The sequence below is a fragment of the Pseudochaenichthys georgianus genome, chromosome 11, assembly GCF_902827115.2.
Source record: "Pseudochaenichthys georgianus chromosome 11, fPseGeo1.2, whole genome shotgun sequence".
NCBI classification, from domain to species: Eukaryota; Metazoa; Chordata; class Actinopteri; order Perciformes; family Channichthyidae; genus Pseudochaenichthys; species Pseudochaenichthys georgianus.
Window position 1 is genome coordinate 31,887,838 of NC_047513.1, and position 21,663 is coordinate 31,909,500.

Genomic DNA, 21,663 nt, shown 5'->3' on the forward strand with positions numbered 1-21,663 from the left:
AGAACACGTGACTCAAGAAGTCCATTTTAATTATCATTATCATAAAAAGTATTTAAATTACTGTGTTTGATATCCTTGTTTTATCTCTGCTTGGAAGTTTTCTTTTAAACCATTATAAAATCACATTGTCTTTATCTAATGTTTCCAATTGATTTTATATAATCTCGCTTTTTCCACTGGATTCTAAAAGTGTGTGGTGTGTGTGTGGTGTGTGTGTGTGTGTGTGTGTGTGTGGTGTGTGTGTGTGTGTGTGTGTGTGTGTGTGTGTGTGTGTGTGTGTGTGTGTGTGTGTGTGTGTGTGTGTGTGTGTGTGTGGTGTGTGTGTGTGTGTGTGTGTGTGTGTGTGTGTGTGTGTGTGTGTGTGTGTGTGTGTTTCCAAATGGGTTGGACCTGTCTCTGGTTTGTTCTAGTGAGGTTGTATATTCATAATGTATAGTCAGTTGTATGCACAAGCGACAATGTGGATTTTATTGTTGTTTAAAACACGAGCGCTCATGTTGCTCCACTTATGTATATTGTTATTTAAAGCAATGTATTGTATAGACTGAAGTATAGTTTAATCAGTGTATAGTTAAGCTAGGCTCAGGGTGCTTATTACCACCTCTTCAGAAAGTAAAGCTTTTAAGTAAAAGGTAATCAGCAGCTTATATCGAACACAGAGAGATACTGTACACAGCAATAAGCTTATAAGTTCAGGAATGCACTAGACATATAATGGAGGGCGCCGTTTGAAGCTATGACATTTGAGCCTGAAATAGCATTGGTGGTCATGTTCATGGAGATTCCTCTGTGTTTCAGTATTCGTCCTGCAGTGACGTTGGAAAAGACACATACGGTTTACAGCTGGACTCAGTGGGGGGGCAAACCAGGCCATGATAACTGATTGTTACGATCTCAGGCACTTAGGATGTTGGACCCAATTGCAGACGGGAGACAGAGGTAAAGTTTTGGTAAGATACTTTATTTTTCCAAAAAACACGATGACAAAAAATGAGACCAAAAGGAAAATCGCTCACGTCGTGAGGAACAAAACTATTCTTGAGCACAAAAGAGCATAGACCTGACCATGACAAGAGACAATACGAACTGACACTGAACACTGGGAGACAGGGGAATTTAAACACAGGGTAACTAGACACAGGTGGGAACAATCAGGGGCGGGGCTGACACTGATGAGCACAGGAGACACACAAGGAGTGACAGGGGAAAACACTCAGGAACTTAGACACACCAGGGAAACTAACGACAGACATGAAAACACAGGGAAAAGAGACCAGACAATACACAGGGAGGAAACATGACAAGGAGAACGGAAAAACACCCACACCTAGACATAGAAACGTGACATGACAAAATAATCCTGACACTGATCAGCTGGTACAGTAAAGTGAAGTAACACCACACTGCAAGAGATCCCATTAATGTGGGTCATCAACATCACAACATGCGGCTCTGCATGACTAATTCAAGATTTGCATTTATTTGCAAACATGTGCATTTTTCACCCAGCCTGCTTCAACAGGACACAATCAGATGTAGGTTGTTTCTCTTCTAAATGAATGTCTTGCTCATGTTTTTTTAATGTATGGCATATGGTATGAAGAATTTCCCAAAACCTCATGTATTTCTTTGTTTGTGATGTTTGTCTGTGGGTTCCATACATATATTATTGAATTCTGACGTTGGAGATTCATTTTAAATCTCCCAGCAGTCACAGTGGATATTATTGTTGACGTATATTAAAACATAAATATGAAAAAAGACACCTGGAAAGAAATTGTATGAAACTCGAGTTTAGTTACAGAAAATAACACCCAATAAAATCAATGATGCATTGTTTTCTAACCCTAACCCTAACCCTAACCCATCCTTCTGTCTTTCAATAATACAGAAAACATAGACTTTAAATTATCTTGGCAACCAAATCCAATGTATTCTTATTTAGTAAACTTAAAACGTTCTATAGAAGTAAATGCTATATGAGCTGGAGAAGAAGCATTGCTTGCTAAGAGCAGTGGTGTGTTTATTGATGTGTGTGAAAGGTTATCTGCTACAGTTGTAATGAACCTCATTGTGGAGGAACCTTCTGTGTAGCAATGCAGTGGGAGTCACCGACTCATGAAGGAGACACGGGACGAGCAGGAGTTCTGATGTCAAACACTGAGATTTAATACACAGTCAAAGGTTCTGACTGCACGGGTGGTTTGCCATGTCCAATCTGATCAACCTCGCACCTACAGAGAGTCAAATCCACATATTGGGGATGGGCGGAAACATCTGCAGACACAGGAGATGTCTCTCACATCTGTGGAGCTTAGAAGCTAGCCCACCAGGTCAGGCCATAAAACCTAGTATCAACATACGACTGCATTAACACATTCCTTACAGGAGATTAGAAGCAGGGTTGGTCGTAAATGTCAACACACAGAATAAGGTTAAATGTCTAGGAGTAAAGATAAAATTAATCCCTAACATTCATGTTTTTCATTGTTTGTGATCTTTGTTATAGGGTTCAATACATATATTATTGAATGTTTACGATGTAGATGCATTTTAAATCTCCCAGCAGTCACAGTGGATATTATTGTTGACGACGAAAAAAGACACGTGGAAATAAATTTCAGTTACAGAAGAAAACACCCCATAAAATCAATGGAGATGCATTGTTTTCTAAACCCTAACCCATCCTTTAGTTTCTCATAATACAGAAAACATAGACTTTAAATTATCTTGGCAACCGTGTCCAATGTATACTTATTTACTTACTTTGTTAGATCTTGTGAGGTGTCTGTTAAAACGTTCTATAGAAGTAAATATGAGCTGGAGAAGAAGCATTGATTGCTAAGAGCAGTGGTGTGTCTGTTGATGTGTATGAGAGGTTATCTGCTTCAGGTGTAATGAACCTCTGTGTGGTTGCTCTTGTGCAACCCATATTCACTTTGTATACCATCTCGCTGTACCCTAATGCGCACACACACGGGCCTCCATTATGTGTGTTGAGGTGCAGTATATGATAACCTCACCGGTGTTCAAACTGACCCTCTCTGCTCCCTAGATTGGTTATTGATCCTGCTTTCTTTACGCATACTGCCACGTGCACTCTTTCCTCTAGCCCAGTCTTTTATGTGGAGACAGTGTGCAGTCTCTCGTTGCATGAAAAATGCTGAACGGGATGAGCCATGTCACCTTCCCCGGCTTGTCCTCCCCATAAATAATGATCATTTCAAAGGCTTGTCAATTTAGCTTCGTCGAGCAATATCTTCGAGAGCATTTATTTTTCCAATTCAAAAGATCCTCATATTTCATTATCTCAAGCGACATTGGTCTTTCTTGGCTCAGAAAGAGATTGCAGGGACACAAGGCTGTAATCCACGGCAAAACCGAAACCCAATCAATAGATATGAATAAAGAGACTCAAATCAATCAATACCACTTTTCCTCGACATCAAACAGAACATAGGAGCGGTGTACGATGGATTACCTCATACTTCATCTTAAAGGGGCCTTATTTTGCTGATGTTCAGGTGTATATCAGTATGTATGTCTCTACTTTAAAGAGTCCTCTCACTGCTGATGTTCAGGTGTATATCAGTATGTAGTGTCTCTACTTTAAAGAGTCCTCTCCTGCTGATGTTCAGGTGTATATCAGTATGTAGTGTCTCTACTTTAAAGAGTCCTCTCCTGCTGATGTTCAGGTGTATATCAGTATGTAGTGTCTCTACTTTAAAGAGTCCTCTCCTGCATGATGTTCAGGTGTATATCAGTATGTAGTGTCTCTACTTTAAAGAGTCCTCTCCTGCTGATGTTCAGGTGTATATCAGTATGTAGTGTCTCTACTTTAAAGAGTCCTCTCCTGCTGAGGTTCAGGTGTGTATCAGTATGTAGTGTCTCTACTTTAAAGAGTCCTCTCCTGCTGCTGTTCAGGTGTATATCAGTATGTAGTGTCTCTACTTTAAAGAGTCCTCTCCTGCTGATGTCCAGGTGTATATCAGTATGTAGTGTCTCTACTTTAAAGAGTCCTCTCCTGCTGATGTCCAGGTGTATATCAGTATGTAGTGGTCTCTACTGTGACCTCTTTAAAACAGGCTACAGAGGGGATGGACACAAGTAAGGCAAAAGTTCTTCATGAAATCCATTAATGAAACTCATAATGTACCGTTCTTTGTTTTACGAAGCCTTGGTGATGTTACACTACATTACAAGGAGGGCAACACTTTGTTTATCACTTCCGACTTTAATTATAACATGCTATCTGTATTATCACGCAACAGCTTTCTCCAGTGCTAACCTTTAATGGAGTGCAGCTATTTTGTGTGTTCTCCCTCTAATGACTGTGTCTCTACTTAAAATGAGAGTGCATGTGTGGGAGTATTATTGCATTTCAATATCACTCTGCCGCACTGTAGTCACAGCATGCATTAGAATAAGGGAGGCAATTGATGGTGATTCGATGTTGAGGTGGTTCATTCTCCCGCAAATTAAGACCTTCAGAGTTTTATCACTGAAGGTATCTGGTAGCTACGCGTTGACAGTGCATGAAACGATTCATAACTCGGGATGTGCTGCTCCCTGAGAGCTCGAGGCATGCTTAGCCTCACTGTTGAGGTGTTTTTGGATGTTGCCTCACGTTCTCTCGATAACGAGTGAACACAGATATTAGCGAGGCTGTACGTAGACACCTTGCAAGTTAGGGGCGTTTGTGGCTTTGTTTTGAGCGAAGATGCTCATATATCATTCAGGCCATCTCCTCTGACAGGCAGCCAGCTGTGTGTGTGTGTGTGTACAGTATTCTGTCAGAGCAGCACTTCTCCTCAATCAATCATCTCATTACCCATCCCAACATTTTGAAGAGGAGAATGACGGCGGGAATTAGATCGGGATTGGCGACGCCGGTGGAATTAGCGAGCGCTCAAAGTCCCGCGGGGATCGCCTGGCTTATTACGAAAACATAATTGGGGCTGCTGTGACACTTCACGGTGGCCTCCCTGTGTGTGTTGGCGCCCTCGCTGGGATCGTCCGTGATGAGGCGAAATCCTTGCCTTAGTGTCTTTTCGCTGTTTGTACAACGAAATCAATGATTCGTAAACACTGCTCGCTGACCCGGAACACAGCAAGTCGGTGATAGGAACCCCTGCCACGACGCTCGATATGATTATACACAGCCAAATGAGCACTGGAGTCATTCACTTCAATGAGAACACACACACACACACACACACACACCACACACACACACACACACACACACACACACACACACACACACACACCCACACACACACACAGCTCTGACAGTGTTCGGTAATTACTTGATCTTGCACTTCACAGCCGTTAGTAACACACAGGCGGTAAGCCACCCAGACATCCATAGGGTAAATGATAGCTATACGGCACAGTGTGGAGTTCATACTGTGCTTCGTCTCGTAGTGACTCTCAAAAGTCCTTCGCAGAGCCTAACTTACCCTAACTGACAGACCTATGCACACACACACACGCACACACACACACACACACACACACAACACACACACACACCACACACACACACACACACACCACACACACACACACACACACACACGCACACGCACACAGTCTCTCTTTCTCTCTAAGACCCTGGAGGAGCCGGGGTCTGGCCATTTCTGCTCCATGTTGAAAGGGATTAGAAAGATTTGTAAGTGCTCAAGCTGACTCCACCATCTCAGGATTGCAGCGGTAGCTTGAGGGCAGCCGTCGGACACTTTATTTAAAACAGTGAAAGCAACTTCTTCTTCTTTTTTTCTGTCTTCCAAACGTCCTTATTGGCCGTCCTGCTGAGGCTAATGCGAGGCGGAGAAACATGCTGTCACAAGCCGCGATACCGCCGGGCCCTGGCATTCTTCCGGCACTATACACCCACATTTGCTCAGTGGTGGATTATTTTCTCTGTCGGGTTATGATTCTGCCGTAAAGTAGCTGCACAAAGTGGACATACTTCTTTCTTGAGGGAACTTAGCATTCATTTACACTCAAGGCATACAATGTACAAGCTTGGATAAGTTGTACATTCAATTCTACACAGGCTGAAATAGTTGTCAAACAGCTGTGATTGAAAATTCGAAGAAATGCTGGATGTTATGAATGAAGGAAAACTAAATCATCCATTTTACAGCTGCAAAATGCAAGATTTACCCACAACTGAAGCACTCTGGTCTGCATCTCGTCTAAATCAATGATTATATGAGAACCAAGAGAAAAGCTATTTGTTCCCCTCCCTCTAATGGCCCTTTCCAGCCCTGTGACCACAACCTTCAATTTCATACATGGCTCTCTGCGACACAGGCACAGGTTGTCTGAAATAGCTTGGGTCAGGCCATCATCCCATCCAGCGTTTCATTATTCATTGTTCTCATTTTCCTGAGAGTATTTCATTTCTCTCAGGAAGTCATCTAGAAAGCGTTGAAGGCCTATTTCCTGCCGGCCGGTGCGAGAGGGGGGTTGTGGGAACAGCAGGGGTGGGGGGGTATGGAAATCTAGCAAATAGAGGCGACGAAAAAAAAAAATTGCTGCCTCTACACAAATTGCCTGCACTTCCCGTTGATAGGAATCACCCACATGTTTTTGTTGGACCATGGTGTTCAATTATACATGCAGAGATATCTGAAATACCTGAGATATCCCCCATTACATCCCACCCTAGAGAAACAGCTATTTTATATTTATGAAAAGGGCTGGTAATAATGCAATTTAGGTTGGTCAGCATGCTCATTTTGTGGATGCCTTCTCGATAGCTGAATAGAATGAGGCTGATTTGCCACTTTGCACCCTTTGTGTCCACTCAGACTGATGCATTGTGGGTGACATGTAGTTCAGTGACGGGACAAAAATACATCAGCGGGCACCAAGGTGACATTAATATATAAAGCTCTGAATCACATAATGGTTAGTCGATTGCCACCTTTCCTTACGGTGCAGCTTGCCTACAGTACAGAGATGCTTTATGGTAATGAGCATCTGTGTCGCGGTTGAGTAGCTTGTAGGTATAAAGAATTACATGGGTTATATTTACTACTTGGCAATATGGTGTGAACGTAACCTGTGAGCATGAGTAACCTGCTTATAATGAGGTCGACTGCTTCTGCCTTGATCCATGCAACTGCTTTTAATGAGCATATTCGAGTCATTCATTCTATTAAAACTCTGGCAATAGAGAACCGCAGGGGCGCGTCCTAAAACCCGGATGTAAACTCGTTCCGGTTCCTTCGACAGAAACCAAAGCAATCTCTCCATAGGGTTTAGGAAAATAGCTGGAACTAAGGTCTGTGGTTGAGACGCATTGAAGAGACGGATCACGTTCTGTTCAGCCGGATAATCTCCACACGTCTATCCTACTTTTATCATGTTCGAATCATAAATCTAGTCGCCAGAGCCAAAATGCTAACGTTTTTGCTATAAAGGAACTACAGCAGGGTCGCTGCTTCAACGTCACGCCGACTTCAGATCCATATTCAAACACACAGATTCTAAATGTACGAGTTGAAGCGTTTGCTTGAACAGTCTGCAGGAGGCAGGGACTGGCTTTCAAGCAGAACAGAAACTAACTTAGAGGAGTGTTTACGTGTTCGGCATAATGACGTACAACGGCCCTGGACAATTCTGTAGTCCTATTCAGCCACTTGGTAACAACCAATCGTTTTTCGGACACGTCAACTCTTCAGAAATCACCAGCGGGGTCCCTGCTGATGGATTTAATGTCGTGGAACAAACGTGATCCGTCTCTTCAATGCGTCTCAACCACAGACCTTAGTTCCAGATATCTTCCAAAACCCTACGGAGAGATTGCATTGCTTTTTATCGAAGGAACCGGACGTGGGTAAAAATGCTAACTTACTTCTGGGTTTTAGGACGCGTCACTGCGGTTCTCTATTGGGGCTCGAGTTGTTCACAGCTGTTGACGGTTAAGGGATGTATGAACCGTAACACTTTTGAGAATCTCGATGCAATCATCAAGGTTAAACGATGGTCTGTCAATCCCTCAAAGTGTTGCAATTCGCTGCTTGTTTGACCACAATCGCTTGCATCCTATACAAAAAAGGCAATGTGTGGCTTTGGAGGATTGGAAGTATGAATATAAAGTAAACAAGCTTAAGGGTAATGGTAAAAGGAATGTTTTATTTAGGCGTTTCCGGTCTTTTTCAGAGAGCTTTTACATATTTCAGCTTTCACCCAGAGTGGAGCAGCAATGAGGCCCCGTTTACACGAGAACAAAGCGGGTTGGATCCGCATAGTTTCTCTTGCGTATAGCCCTTTCATTTCCACAAGACCGTAACAAAACGATAGAAACGGACCCCCAAACGATAACGGGTGCCAAGGTGGATAGATTTGCAAACAAAACTTTCTGGGGGGTCCAACGGCTCCGTGTAATCGCCTCTAGACGATCAATTCCTGAAAAAATAACGACAGCCCCGCCTCTCCCCGCCTCCCCCGCCTCCCCGCCTCCCCCGCCTCCCCCGGCCTCTCCCTGCCTCTCCCCGCCTCCCCTGGTCTCTCCCCGCCTCTCCCCGCCTCGCCCCACCTCTCCCGGCCTCGCCCGCCTCTCCCCACCTCTCCCCGCCTCTCCCGGCCTCGCCCCGCCCGCCCGCCTCCTCCCCGCCTCCCCCCGCCTCTCCCCGCCTCTCCCTGCCTCTCCCCACCTCTCCGGCCTCGCCCCACCTCACCCCGCTCTCCGGCTCTCCCTGCTCTCCCACCTCTCCCCACCTCTCCGGCCTCGCCCCGTCCCGCCTCGCCCCGCCTCTCCCCGCCTCTCCCCGCCTCTCCCCGTTTCTCCCCGCCTCTCCCCGGCTCTCCCCACCTTTGTTTGTGCCTCACACACATCCGGGGCGGGATCTTATACTCTCTGCTTATGGTGTATTTGTGGAGGAAGTTACAGCGCCAGTTACAGGCCCGGCATATGTACTACAGCGTCTCCAGCGTTCTCGTGTGAACAGACCAGAGGAACAGACACGTCAAATGAAACGAATACGTGTGAACGGAAGACTTTTTTGGAAACGCATACTGTGCATAAACGCAAACGTTCCCGTGTGAGCAGCACCTGAGTCCTAAAGCCAGAAAGGACTTCCCGTTACCTCGTCTCAAAGCAATGTGTGTGTAGTTGAAAGCCTGGAATGATGTGTTGGTTGACGCATGCTGATGAGATCTTCATGTTTTGTTGAACAACATAAAATACGTCAGTGAGTGGTGTCAATATGTAGAGATTATCCGGCTGAACAAAACATGTAAGTATCATAAACGTGTGTTGGTCACAAAGCTTATTAATTTTGGAATATACGTAAAATACATTTAAACACAAGAAGAGGCTCAGGACAGATAACATTAACATATCTTTGGCACTGCCATTGGGAGTAATTTAGGTTTAAGTATCTTTGCAAAAGGATATCTTTCAATTGGTAGCGACCACTCTAACTCACAGCCACTGCCGCCCCATGACTCTAATCACATGAAATGCTGCTGACTAATTAATAAAACAATGCAATTACCTTTTAATTGAGTAATGTGTAGTGAATACATAAGTGCAGGCCATTTACATTAAGGGCAATTACAGCTTATAATTAAAATATAGACTGAGTTACAATTACTGTCGGACACGATCCAAATATAGGCCAAACTTTACGACACCAAAACCTGTGAGTGTTAACCTACTTCGGGGGGTTATATGACATTTGAGAACTTTAAAAAGCGTGTCAATAAGGGAAATGTACTTAGTAGCAGAACATATCCTGGCAGCCTCTGTAACTTGGCGACTCCCTGACGTTGATTCGCTGGAACAGAGACTACCCTTCGGCTTCACCTGCACTCAGTCGGCTCAGATTTGGTCCAAATGGATTACTAAAGGTACTCTAACCGTTTTTTTTTAAGTGTCAGTATAAATAAAACATTGGACGAAATAGGAGAAAAATGTGTTTTAGGGCCATTAATAGAATGACCATTAATAGACACCATCTTCTTCTTTGATCCGCATTACGTAGTAAGTCAAACGTTCTAGTGGAATCCATTGATTTTAAGCCCTGCACTGAATCATGTGGCAGCGTGTCGGAGAGAGAAGGTGACTGCCACATGTATGTAAATGTCTATTTGGTGCTGCTACTTTCACGGCAATTGTAAAACTTTTCCAACTTCTCCGCTGCTCGCTGCCGACCATGTGACCTAGCTGACTTCAGCTGAAGCTAATTGGAGTCCTAAGCATTCAGAGTTCCCCAAAGGAAATGTTTGTACAAGCAAGGTAACACAAAGGGGCGAATCGATAAATGCAAGTGGTCATTTTGGGATTTAAGTCTTCTTTTAAATGAAATTGTGAAATTGAGTTTTGAAGAAGGGGTTGGATCATATAAGTCTTTAACTCTTTCTACCCCTTTTCAGACATGTCATAGTTATTGATAGTGTTTATTGTATGTGTTAACTGTTCTTTGTACTTGTTCGTCTTCATTTTTCTTATAGTTTAAGTTTTTTATTTATTTTGTCAGACTTTTTTTATTGGGTTTTCAGACAAATAACAGACAACAGTATACACAGTATCACATTGGGCTTTAGGTGATACAAAAACAGGTTAGAAATACAAGATTGGAGAAGGAGAGTAAACAGCACCTGTCTGGTAAAACAAAACCAAAAAGGCCACGAGCAAACAAAAGAAACACGATAGGTCACCTCTGACGCAGCGTCCACACGGCGGCGTGCGCTGAAGCTTGCCGGTGAGCTTGTCTGAAACTCGACCAACAACCAATCACATGAATCACGCGGTTTGATTGGCTAGAGCTTGTACTGGCATATGATTTGATTGGCTGGCGCTTCCGCCGAAGCTTCAAAAGTTGAACATTGATCAACTTTTGAAGCGAGCAATGCGAGCAAAGCGAAGCGATGCTCCCACAATGCAGTAGTGATGGGTCGTTCGAGAACGATTCGTTCTTTTTGAACGAATCTTTGAAGTGAACGAGATGAACTGATTCCTCCCACAAAACGATTAGTTTGTTTGAGTCGCCGCCTTCCGCCATAAGCTAAAGAGAAGCTGTTCGCGAACGACGAACTTAAAGAACTGGCGGAAACAGTTCAGAACTGTTTCCTACAGTTATTCTATCCCTTTCTTTCAAGAGGAGGGTCCCGTGAGATGTTCCATCTACACAGAGTTGGACTCAGTTAGACAACTACCACGAATACATTGAAGTACTTTACTGTTGGACTCAGTACTAGTTGGATTTCTACCACAAGTAGGCTACTATGAAGTTATTTTACTGTGTACTTTCAGTTATTCTCTGTCAAACTCCTGTGGCAGAAAACCTTTTTATCTCTCATCAAATATAGCAGAAAGCATGCAGTTTGACAGAGGATTCAAACTGTAATCAGAGCCCTCTCATCTGAGCTCCGTTACACACACACAGGAGCGGGACATCTTCCTCAACCTGTCCGCCATAAAAGCTTCAGAGGGCGGATAGCTGGGCTCCGTAGCGTCCAGCTAGCTTAGCCGCTAGCTTAGCGATAAATACACACAGCGTTGTATTCTCCTCCCCCTGTCGGCCCTAAAAGCTTCAGAGGGCGGATACCTGAGCTCCATAGCGTCCCGCTAATGTGAAACACACACACACAGCGTTAGCGGGACATTCTCCTCCCCCTGACGGCCCTAAAAGCTTCAGAGGGCGGATAGCTGGGCTCCGTAGCGTCCCACTAGCTTAGCCGCTAGCTAAAGGTAAACATAGAATATGAAAAACTCGTCACCGATGTAGAGGATATCTTTTTTTATTCACTTTGAACTCGGCCAAATGGAGTTTAATGCTTTGGGATTTAAGTTAGGCCACATAGTACGTGCATGGGTTTGAAAGTATAACGTGCTAGCCTGCTGTAATACATCGTATAGTCAGGCACACATGTATGAGAGATTTAACAATGGCCAATTATATTTCTTAAATAATATGTAGCCTATTCCCAGAGCATAATTCATGGGGCAACAAGGTGAGGTGTAAAATGTGTTTTAATATCATACATTTTACGCCAGCAAACTTCTTGTACGGACTTCGGCAGTAGTGAAGACTCACTGAACGAATTGAGTACAAAGACGAATCCTTCGCGAACGTGCAAATCACCAGAAGTCGTTCGCGAAACGGTGAACGAATCAGTGAACGAATCTTTAAAGTGAACTGAATCAAAAGATTCGTGTCCCCGAAAGGAATCTAAATGCCCATCACTACAATGCAGTTCGGCAAAGCGTGACGACACCCCATTCAAAGTGAATGGGCAGAAGCGTTGAAGCTTCAACGCACGCCGCCGTGTGGACGGGCCGTGAGAGTTAAGAAATTGTCTTGATACATGGCAGTTGTAACGTGCTCACATACAGTATACTCGTACATATATTGAGTGCACTTGTCGTTTATGTTTGAAATACATATACATTCTAAATCTTTACTTGGACTCCGGCTTCGTCTCCATGTGGAGGAAAACACTCCCAAACTTCCCTTTGCCATCATTTCACTGGAGCAAATCAAGCCTCAGCACACACCCTTTCTGCCATTTGTGGTAAAAGAAAATGAAAGGAGAGTGATGGAGATGGAGACAAATAGCTCATACTCGAGCTGTCACACTGTAGGACATATCCTTGACTCCGTATTGATCCATCAGAGTTGAGTGACTCCGTTCACTCCCTTTTGATCTACAGAACATGACACCTCCTGGATGGGAAGACGGAGGTATCGCGGTGCCATCACATGTTTCAAGGTATAGTTGTAGCCAAGGTAATGTGGTGACTTTCGGGTAAGCGATACCCTGCGAGAGCCAGCTTTCTGGTCTGTGGACGAGACAACAGCGTGGCTCTGATATCAATCAAAGTCACATTGAAAACAATCGGCTGATATGATACTCCTGGAGCCGACCGCAGGAGAGATCGGAGGAAGAGGCTGCTGACATGCCGATGGTCTCAGACGTGGCGTGGGATCCATTATCGCATCTCCCCTTCAGAGGATGTCATCTGCCATTTTACACTACTCGGGGTATTGATCATTCTGCACCACATCGAGAGGAAATTCCACCCAAGGTGACACCAGAAAACACCGGAGTGGGAGAGAGTAGGACTCGTTGTGCAAATGAGCTCTGAGATGAGTTAATTGAATCCCAGGACTAAACGAATTAGAGTTGGGATGTATCGTGTTCTCTGCCAAGTCCTAATGGCCTCATCGGTTCTGAAGCGCCATGTGAGAATGGGAGAGTCCCTGAGCTCTGGCATCCACAGAAGACAAGGTAAGTCCATTAGTAGCACGGATTTATCTAATGGATACACTATGAAAAGGGAGGCATTGCTGAAAACCAGCGTCTACAGAGAGACTGTAAGTATATCTATTGAAAAACATAAAGACTCCTCTTGCTGATAGTTATTACATACAATTATCCCATTGAACGGCACTATCCTCTACACAGAGATCTTTATTGGCATGACTCACCCAAAACCTCGCTTTATGTTCGTCTGTTGTTATTACATCATCCGTTTAGGAGTCCAAATGGAAATACAGAGACGGAAATGGTTGCTTAATATCAGACAGAATTGCTGTTAGACTTTGTTTTAATCAAGACTTCTTCTTCTCGAAAAGTCAACGAAAAAGATCTCGGTCAATTCCTTATGTTTATTTTGACAGGCATTAACACGTGCGCTTTTCATGGGGGTAAGGCCACCAAGAAGTATTTATTAAGACAACGTAATCATTCATGTACAGCATTATTAATTTATGTATTTGAAAAGACAGAAATATTGTTGCTTTTTATTCTAGGCTTCTTGAGGGACACCTTTAACTGGGGCTCTGTGCACGGTTTGCACAGCAACATTTGAGGCGTCTGATGACTTAAAGGTAGGTAGGTAAGTATGGAGAAACCGGCTCGAGTGCGCTAACATTTGAAAATACACAACCGGAAAAAATCTGCCCCTTCCTTCAGACTTCCTCACAGAGCCCCGCCTCCAACACACACGAACGCGCACATGAACAATGAGGGCACGAGATGGAAGGCTGACAGGCAGGTAGGCCGTCCAGTTACTTTAGCCGGCTCAGATGATTGGTCGTGCTTTTTACAGCGCCACGGCTTCCACAGATGATATTTTGTTATGTATTTATTGTTAAAGCACTTCATGTGTTCATTGCTATCGGGATGTTAAGAGCATTCCATGGAATATAACAAAAAGTGTTTCTGAAATAAATTACATACCCCAACTTTAACATACTTAAATGCCCCCCCCTAACAAAAAAAAAGGAAGTCATTACTGGGCTCCTTGGTTGATTGGAAAACAACCCTAACCCCATCCATAACCCTAAAGCAAAATGACCAGGAGCTTATTTCTGGTTCACAATGAAAAGTTGTCTTTCTGCCTTTTTAAAATGTGTCATATCACAAAGGTAGTGTGTGGAAAATGTTCATTATCGCAATCAGGAAACCCCCCTTTTTATCACAGAATGCAGAACGGGTTCAAGTGATGGTCTTAATGTTCTTTGCTGCCCACTATTTCTCACGCCACTGCTGGGGTGTGGCGCAGTGGATAGAGCCTTGGTCCGGGGATCAGATGTTCACAGGTTCAAACCCCACTGCAGTCAGCATGTCGTTGTGTCCCTGAGACACTTCACCCCAAAGTGCTCCTGGGGGGATTGCCCACCAAGTCGCTTCGGATAAAAGCGTCTAACATGTAATGTAATGTTGTAGAGCTAACTTTATATAGTTCTTATTAGCATTGCTAGCTTCCACTCTCACTGAAATCACATGACTATGTTAGCTGTCAGATGTGTGTGTTAAAAAGAATATTATTAAACGGACAAGTCAAATCAAGCAATCTGATTGGTTCTTAGCCGTGATATACTGAGCGTATACCACGGGTAGAATTGTAAGTTACTTTTCACAACAAGTCAGTATCACTCCGCGTCTGAGAAAAACAGTATACCGTTGGGCTTTTCAAACTGGAACAAGAAAGCAGCGGAGAAGTAACGGGGCAGAAACCCTCCTTTTTACGCAGCGGTCCAGACATCGACATCAAACGGCAACACATATTCAGTGTGCAGTTCCTTTGGCATTAGGGCAGGGATTTCTAGATACTTTCCAAGGTTTGACATAATGAATGGTGCTACTTTGAAAGCAAGCAACGATGTTTTCAAATCTGTAATCAAAGAGGTCCGCAAAAACACTATCGGCCAATCAGATTGCTTGATTTGACTTGTCAGTTTTATAAATATATTTACATTTCTTCCGTTACGGAACAAACTTACAAAGCATAAGATGGAAACATTTAAGATACCTCCGGGGAGGTCGTACTATGGAGGAGTGGATTGAGGAGTGCCTCTCTAGAAAGCACCTAAACGACGACATGCAGAGCTACGTGAAGAGCAGGTAGACCAACTGGAGAAGTACCACCGTTCAAAAGCTTTCTGATGCGGGTCTTGAAACAAAGCAGAGACATGATGACCGTTAGTGGCCACAGGTGCGAAAGCTCTCTCCAGAGCTGCTGGAAGCCGAATCTCAGGACCGGAGAAAGTGGAGCAATATTCTCACCACGCCAAGCAACAGCCGAGAACAACCTCAACAAGTAACCACGTAAGCCATGCTGCTGATGCTGGACAGGTTTTCAGTGGCTGCAAACGGCAACAAACAAATGAATGTAAATAAATAGCCAAATAATGGATCAACGCTCTCTGTCTAATATGTTCGCTAGCTGTTAGTGTTGTTGCATAGCAACCACCTCGCACTATGTTTCGCGCAGAAGGCAACGGAGGGACTATTTTATTTTGAACATCATTATTTACTAATAAAAACTATTTAAATTAGAGTGTGTATTTTTTTTCATATTGCCACACTTGGTAACCGTTTTATAAAAGCAATAGCTCACTTCAGGCCGTGATATATGCTCATTATATCACAGCTATCCGCTTCGCGTCGGGCCGAACCACGCTCCTTAGCTGTGATATAATGAGCATATACCACGGCCTGTCGTGAGCTATTGCTTAATTATAAATAGTTTCAAGCTAGAGTTCTAAATGCTAAAACATGCGGCACACTATCTTCATCTTCTGCCTCTACTGTAAGTGCAAAACGCTACACATGTGAACAGGAATGTGACCTGATTTCCATTCAACAGCAGAACATGAAGCAGCAGAAATGATGATACTTCTCCCCACAGCTTGATATATTAATGATGTGATCAGTTAAATATATTTAGAATACCCAGTTTATGAAATAGTGATCAGGGAGGAGGATATACTTGTTTCAAGGTTGCTCTCCATGGATCAATTTCCATCTGGCTTTGATCGAGGAAATTCTGTGTTGGGAATTGTTCTCCTTTTTTGCAGAGCTTATTTGCATTTAAAGAAGTCATCTTTGACTTCTTCTTCAATACATAGTTCTTTGGACTTCTTGGTAACGCCTATGAGGAGGTTTCCAGATTGCACCCTGAAATGTTTATGGTTAAATATCATCGCACCTAGAAACCTAAAGTCCTCACCTGCACCCTTTAGCCTCAGGGAAGAGATCACAAATAGACGCTTCACACCTTAGCCTGCTCAAAATGTCACCAGCTGACAAGTTTAAGCAGCTTTCAGTGTCTGTTTCCGAATAGCTGACACCTGTCTTCCTGATTAAATGAATGAATCATCCTCTCATATTCTAAAAATATGCAGAACGAAAGTAACGTTTGCTTCTCAGGATCTATAATTAATGTCGTCACATTCAGAGCGAGGAGAAGGAAATCTGATGTTCCCCCCTCCCCCTCCTCCTCCTCCTCCTCCTCCTCCTCCTCCTCTTCCTCCTCTGCAACCCAATAATCCCTGAGAGATCAGAGCGAGCTGTGAAAGCACAAATATAAACGTGGTATCAGAACTTTCAAATCTCTGCTGCCATTGTTCTGACAGCTGCCTGCACTAATTAGCCATCAAAGGTCTCGCTCTCCGCAAGTACAGTCTCATTTCTGCTGTCACGGCACGTTTGAATGTCAACGTGTGAGTCTCTGTACTTCAATGTAAGTAAAGAGTGACAACATTCTGTAATGACTGAACTTCATTTCATTGTAATTTGGAAATGAAATATGGACCACGGCAAGGAGCCAGGAAGTCTGACATAAACCCAGAGAGATCATTAGAGATTCCGTTTTGTGGGCTGTTTTGACAGGATAGCTGACATCCTCGTGGATTCATCTTCTCATTACAGACACATGCATTTCCTAACATTCGGTCTATATGCTGTGAAATGTATTATCTCTTGGATTTACACACGGCATCTATTGCACGTCTGTCCGTCCTGGGAGAGGGATCCCTCCTCTGCTACTCTCCCTGAGGTTTCTCCCATGTTCCCCTTTAACTGTGGGTTTTCTCTGGAAGTTTTTCCTTGTACGATGTGAGGGTCTTAGGACAGAGGGTCTAAGGACAGAGGGTCTGAGGACAGAGGGTCTGAGGGTCTAAGGACAGAGGGTCTAAGGACAGAGGGTCTAAGGAGAGAGGGTGTCATATTGTCAAACTGATATTCTGTACAAACTGTGAAGACCACTGAGACAAACGTAGCATTTGTGATATTGGGCTATATAAATAAACATTGATTGTCCACAATAAAATGTATTATTTCTTTGTCATGGATATTGTTTTGAACGTAACTTAAACCTGTTCAGCCCCGAGCCTGTTTTTCAGGTCTCAGGCTCGAAAATGACATGCCCAGAACAAATGACCATATCTTCACTTCTAAAAGGGGAAAATTAATAATCTTTTTTCTCAAAGCAATGATACACCTGTGAGTTGGATGTAGAAAAGTCAGAATCAATATAGATGTTTTTATTTTAAAGTAAATTCAGATTGAACACAGTAAAAAAATGTAAATTATTGTGTCCGTCCAAAAAAAAACATTACTTATAGTGAAAACCACCATTGAATGATGCGATGGTAGACTAAAAGCTTTAGGAATCCAAACTACAACATATAATAAGTACCCTGTATCAAGATGAATGCAAAACAAGTGAAATGTGACCTTTTTAGAGAGATTTAGCAAAAATAAAACACTTCTGGGGTCATTTGGGTGGATTTTCCATATCTCTGGCCCCCTTGCTGGATGTTGACATGTGACATCTCTTTCTAACCGTCAGAGCCAATGGAATCGAGGGGAACTCCCACATACTCCTTATTTGGTAATGTGTGTGTGTTAGACTGCCGCATAGCCAAAACCGGAAGCTGCGATAACTCTGGTGACTACCATTAGCAGCTAACTTTTACTCTCCGATTTTTACATAAAAATGGAATTATGAATTATCAATAAAAACAATTATTACCCAGAAACATTATCAACCTATGGATTAACCGATTCAGCCGCGTTTTTTCTCGTGTTAATGCCATTGAACACGTCTTTTGATCAGATTGACAGCTACGGTGAGACGATCTCCCGTAAAAGCTCCGTAAAGGTACGTGTTGTGATGTCTGTGTTTGCTTCCCCTGTCGCGAGTCCGGATCACTCAGTGATGATATATATACCTAAATAATCCGTGGAACCTCGGCTTTAATCGGATATCTTGTAAGTGCAGCTACGATAAGTAATAAGGGTATCTTTTATCTTGAGTTCTGTGCCAAAGTCCGTTAGCATTTTTCGCTCAGGGGTCATTTAGATGCTTCTTATGAGACTTGTGTTTTGTTTTGGTAAAAATGGTTTGGATCGTCAGTTAGCTGAGATTATTTCCGTTAATCTGGTATAACACATTAATAGGTTCTTAAATATTAAGATCCCCTGAGACGCAGTGTCCTGAAAAAAGAAAAAAGTACCCGCCGGCGGGGACCTCGAGGCTTAACAGGTTAAAATGATGGTAGCACTGATCGAGGTTTTCTGTAAATGTCCAAGTCTGTTCACATTTACATTTCCAGTAACCATTTTTTAAACACTGCCAGAGTCCACACGGTGTTCCCGTTAGTGTATACTTCCTGCCTGCCTGTCTTCTTCTGCTGTTCCCTTTAGTGTTTACTTCCTGTCTGCCTTCTTCTGCTGTTCCCTCTAGTGTTTACTTCCTGTCTGCCTTCTTCTGCTGTTCCCTTTAGTGTTTACTTCCTGTCTGTCTTCTTCTGCTGTTCCCTCTAGTGTTTACTTCCTGTCTGTCTTCTTCTGCTGTTCCCTCTAGTGTTTACTTCCTGTCTGCCTTCTTCTGCTGTTCCCTTTAGTGTTTACTTCCTGCCTGTCTTCTTCTGCTGTTCCCTCTAGTGTTTACTTCCTGTCTGCCTTCTTCTGCTGTTCCCTTTAGTGTTTACTTCCTGTCTGTCTTCTTCTGCTGTTCCCTCTAGTGTTTACTTCCTGTCTGCCTTCTTCTGCTGTCCCTTTAGTGTTTACTTCCTGTCTGCCTGTCTTCTTCTGCTGTTCCCTCTAGTGTTTACTTCCTGTCTGTCTTCTTCTGCTGTTCCCTTTAGTGTTTACTTCCTGTTTGTCTTCTTCTGCTGTTCCCTCTAGTGTTTACTTCCTGTCTGCCTTCTTCTGCTGTTCCCTTTAGTGTTTACTTCCTGTCTGCCTGTCTTCTTCTGCTGTTCCCTCTAGTGTTTACTTCCTGTCTGTCTTCTTCTGCTGTTCCCTTTAGTGTTTACTTCCTGTCTGTCTTCTTCTGATGTTCCCTCTAGTGTTTACTTCCTGTCTGCCTGTCTTCTTCTGCTGTTCCCTCTAGTGTTTACTTCCTGTCTGCCTGTCTTCTTCTGCTGTTCCCTTTAGTGTTTACTTCCTGTCTGCCTGTCTTCTTCTGCTGTTCCCTTTAGTATTTACTTCCTGTCTGCCTGTCTTCTTCTGCTGTTCCCTCTAGTGTTTACTTCCTGTCTGTCTTCTTCTGCTGTTCCCTTTAGTGTTTACTTCCTGTCTGTCTGTCTTCTGCTGTTCCCTTTAGTGTTTACTTCATGTCTGTCTTCTTCTGCTGTTCCCTTTAGTGTTTACTTCCTGCCTGTCTGTCTTCTTCTGTGTATTTATCTGATGTCCCGCATGTCTTTTAACTTATTTCTTTCTTTTGCAGTCTTTTTTTTTTCTTTACTGGGGACAGTTTAGCCTTCAGGAATCCATAGTTTCCTGAATATTCAAAAAGTATTCCTTGGGTTTTCTTATGGAGACTACTACTGTCTGTTGTCCACAGCGGACATTACATTGACCGGACTTCTCTCTGCGGATTGATTTGACTTCACATAGTCCCTCCATCCTCCTTGGCGGATGTCCCTCAAAATCGAGCATTCAACTAAGCTGAATAAAAATATCAAGCAAAACTATAGCGTATTATTTGTTTAGTTTGACTTGATGTTTTCAAAGGCTTTATTTGTCATACTCACATTATCTCCAGCCTACTGTTGCTCCTGAAACAATGCTCCATAAAATATATTTACTTTAAAGTAAAAGTGATAAAATAGTCTAACAGAAACAAAAACAAATATTCAGGTTGCCTTCCCTGTGAAAGTTGGACCATATCCCTCGTGTTTGCCGCTGATGTTGAAACTGGACCATTAACTCGAGTTAAATCCCTCTGAGGCTGAAGTTATCTTGTCTGACGGGGTACAGGTGGTGATTCACCTAACTCGATTTGCTAATTAAGACCCTTCAATAGTCTGATGATACATGGCGGCCAACTTTTGGGCCATGGGGGAAAACATTTAACAAAAAAAGGCGCATTAAATCAGCTGCTCGACTTCCCGAACACCAGCCTTGCCTTAGCAACTGTCACTATCTATCAATACAGCCTGCAGTCAATCAGATCAATTATCTAAATAGTGAATAATGGATTAATTCAGCATGAATTTCTCATAAGTACTTCACGTTGACAGAGAGGCTCCTGTGTAACCACTCTGGTTTGCAACTATCAAAAGCTAATAAAAGCGTTTAGATGTCAGCGTTTGATTTCTCCCGTGTGATCCAGTACAACTGTCCGGAGTCATAAGAGGAATTTCAAGTATTACTGCTTTAGGTATTTCACTGAGTGTTATCCAATGTCTTTTTTCAATCTAATGCATGTTCTTTGGTTGGTTGCCAGCAGGCTGTGCTCTGTCTTTCATGATGTCAGGCTGCAGACAACAGGCAGTGCAATTAAGACGGGCGAGTTAACGTCCCCCTCGGCCCTTATTCCCATGCATGTCATCCCAGGCCTCGTGCTTTCATTTGGCACATTACGATGTGTTGACAAATCAACTTATGAGGGCTTTATGGCACACAACAGGATAATGTCACACACAACAATAGTGTCAAACACACAGAAAAATAGCGGTTACAGGAAAGGCTCTGAGCCAAATTGGTGGAGAAGGACTTACAGTGGGGCAAAAAAGTATTTAGTCAGCCACCAATTGTGCAAGTGCTCCCACTTAAAAAGATGAGAGAGGCCTGTAATTTTCAATTTTTATGAGAGACAAAATGAGAAAAAAAAAAATCCCGAAAACCACATTGTCTGATTTTTAAAGAATTTATTTGCAAATTATGGTGGAAAATAAGTATTTGGTCAATAACAAAAGTTCATCTCAATACTTTGTTATATACCCTTTGTTGGCAATGACAGAGGTCAAACGTTTTCTGTAAGTCTTCACAAGGTTTTCACACACTGTTGCTGGTGTTTTGGCCCATTCCTCCATGCAGATCTCCTCTAGAGCAGGGATGTTTTGGGGCTGTCGCTGGGCAACACGGACTTTCAACTCCCTCCAAAGATGTTCTATG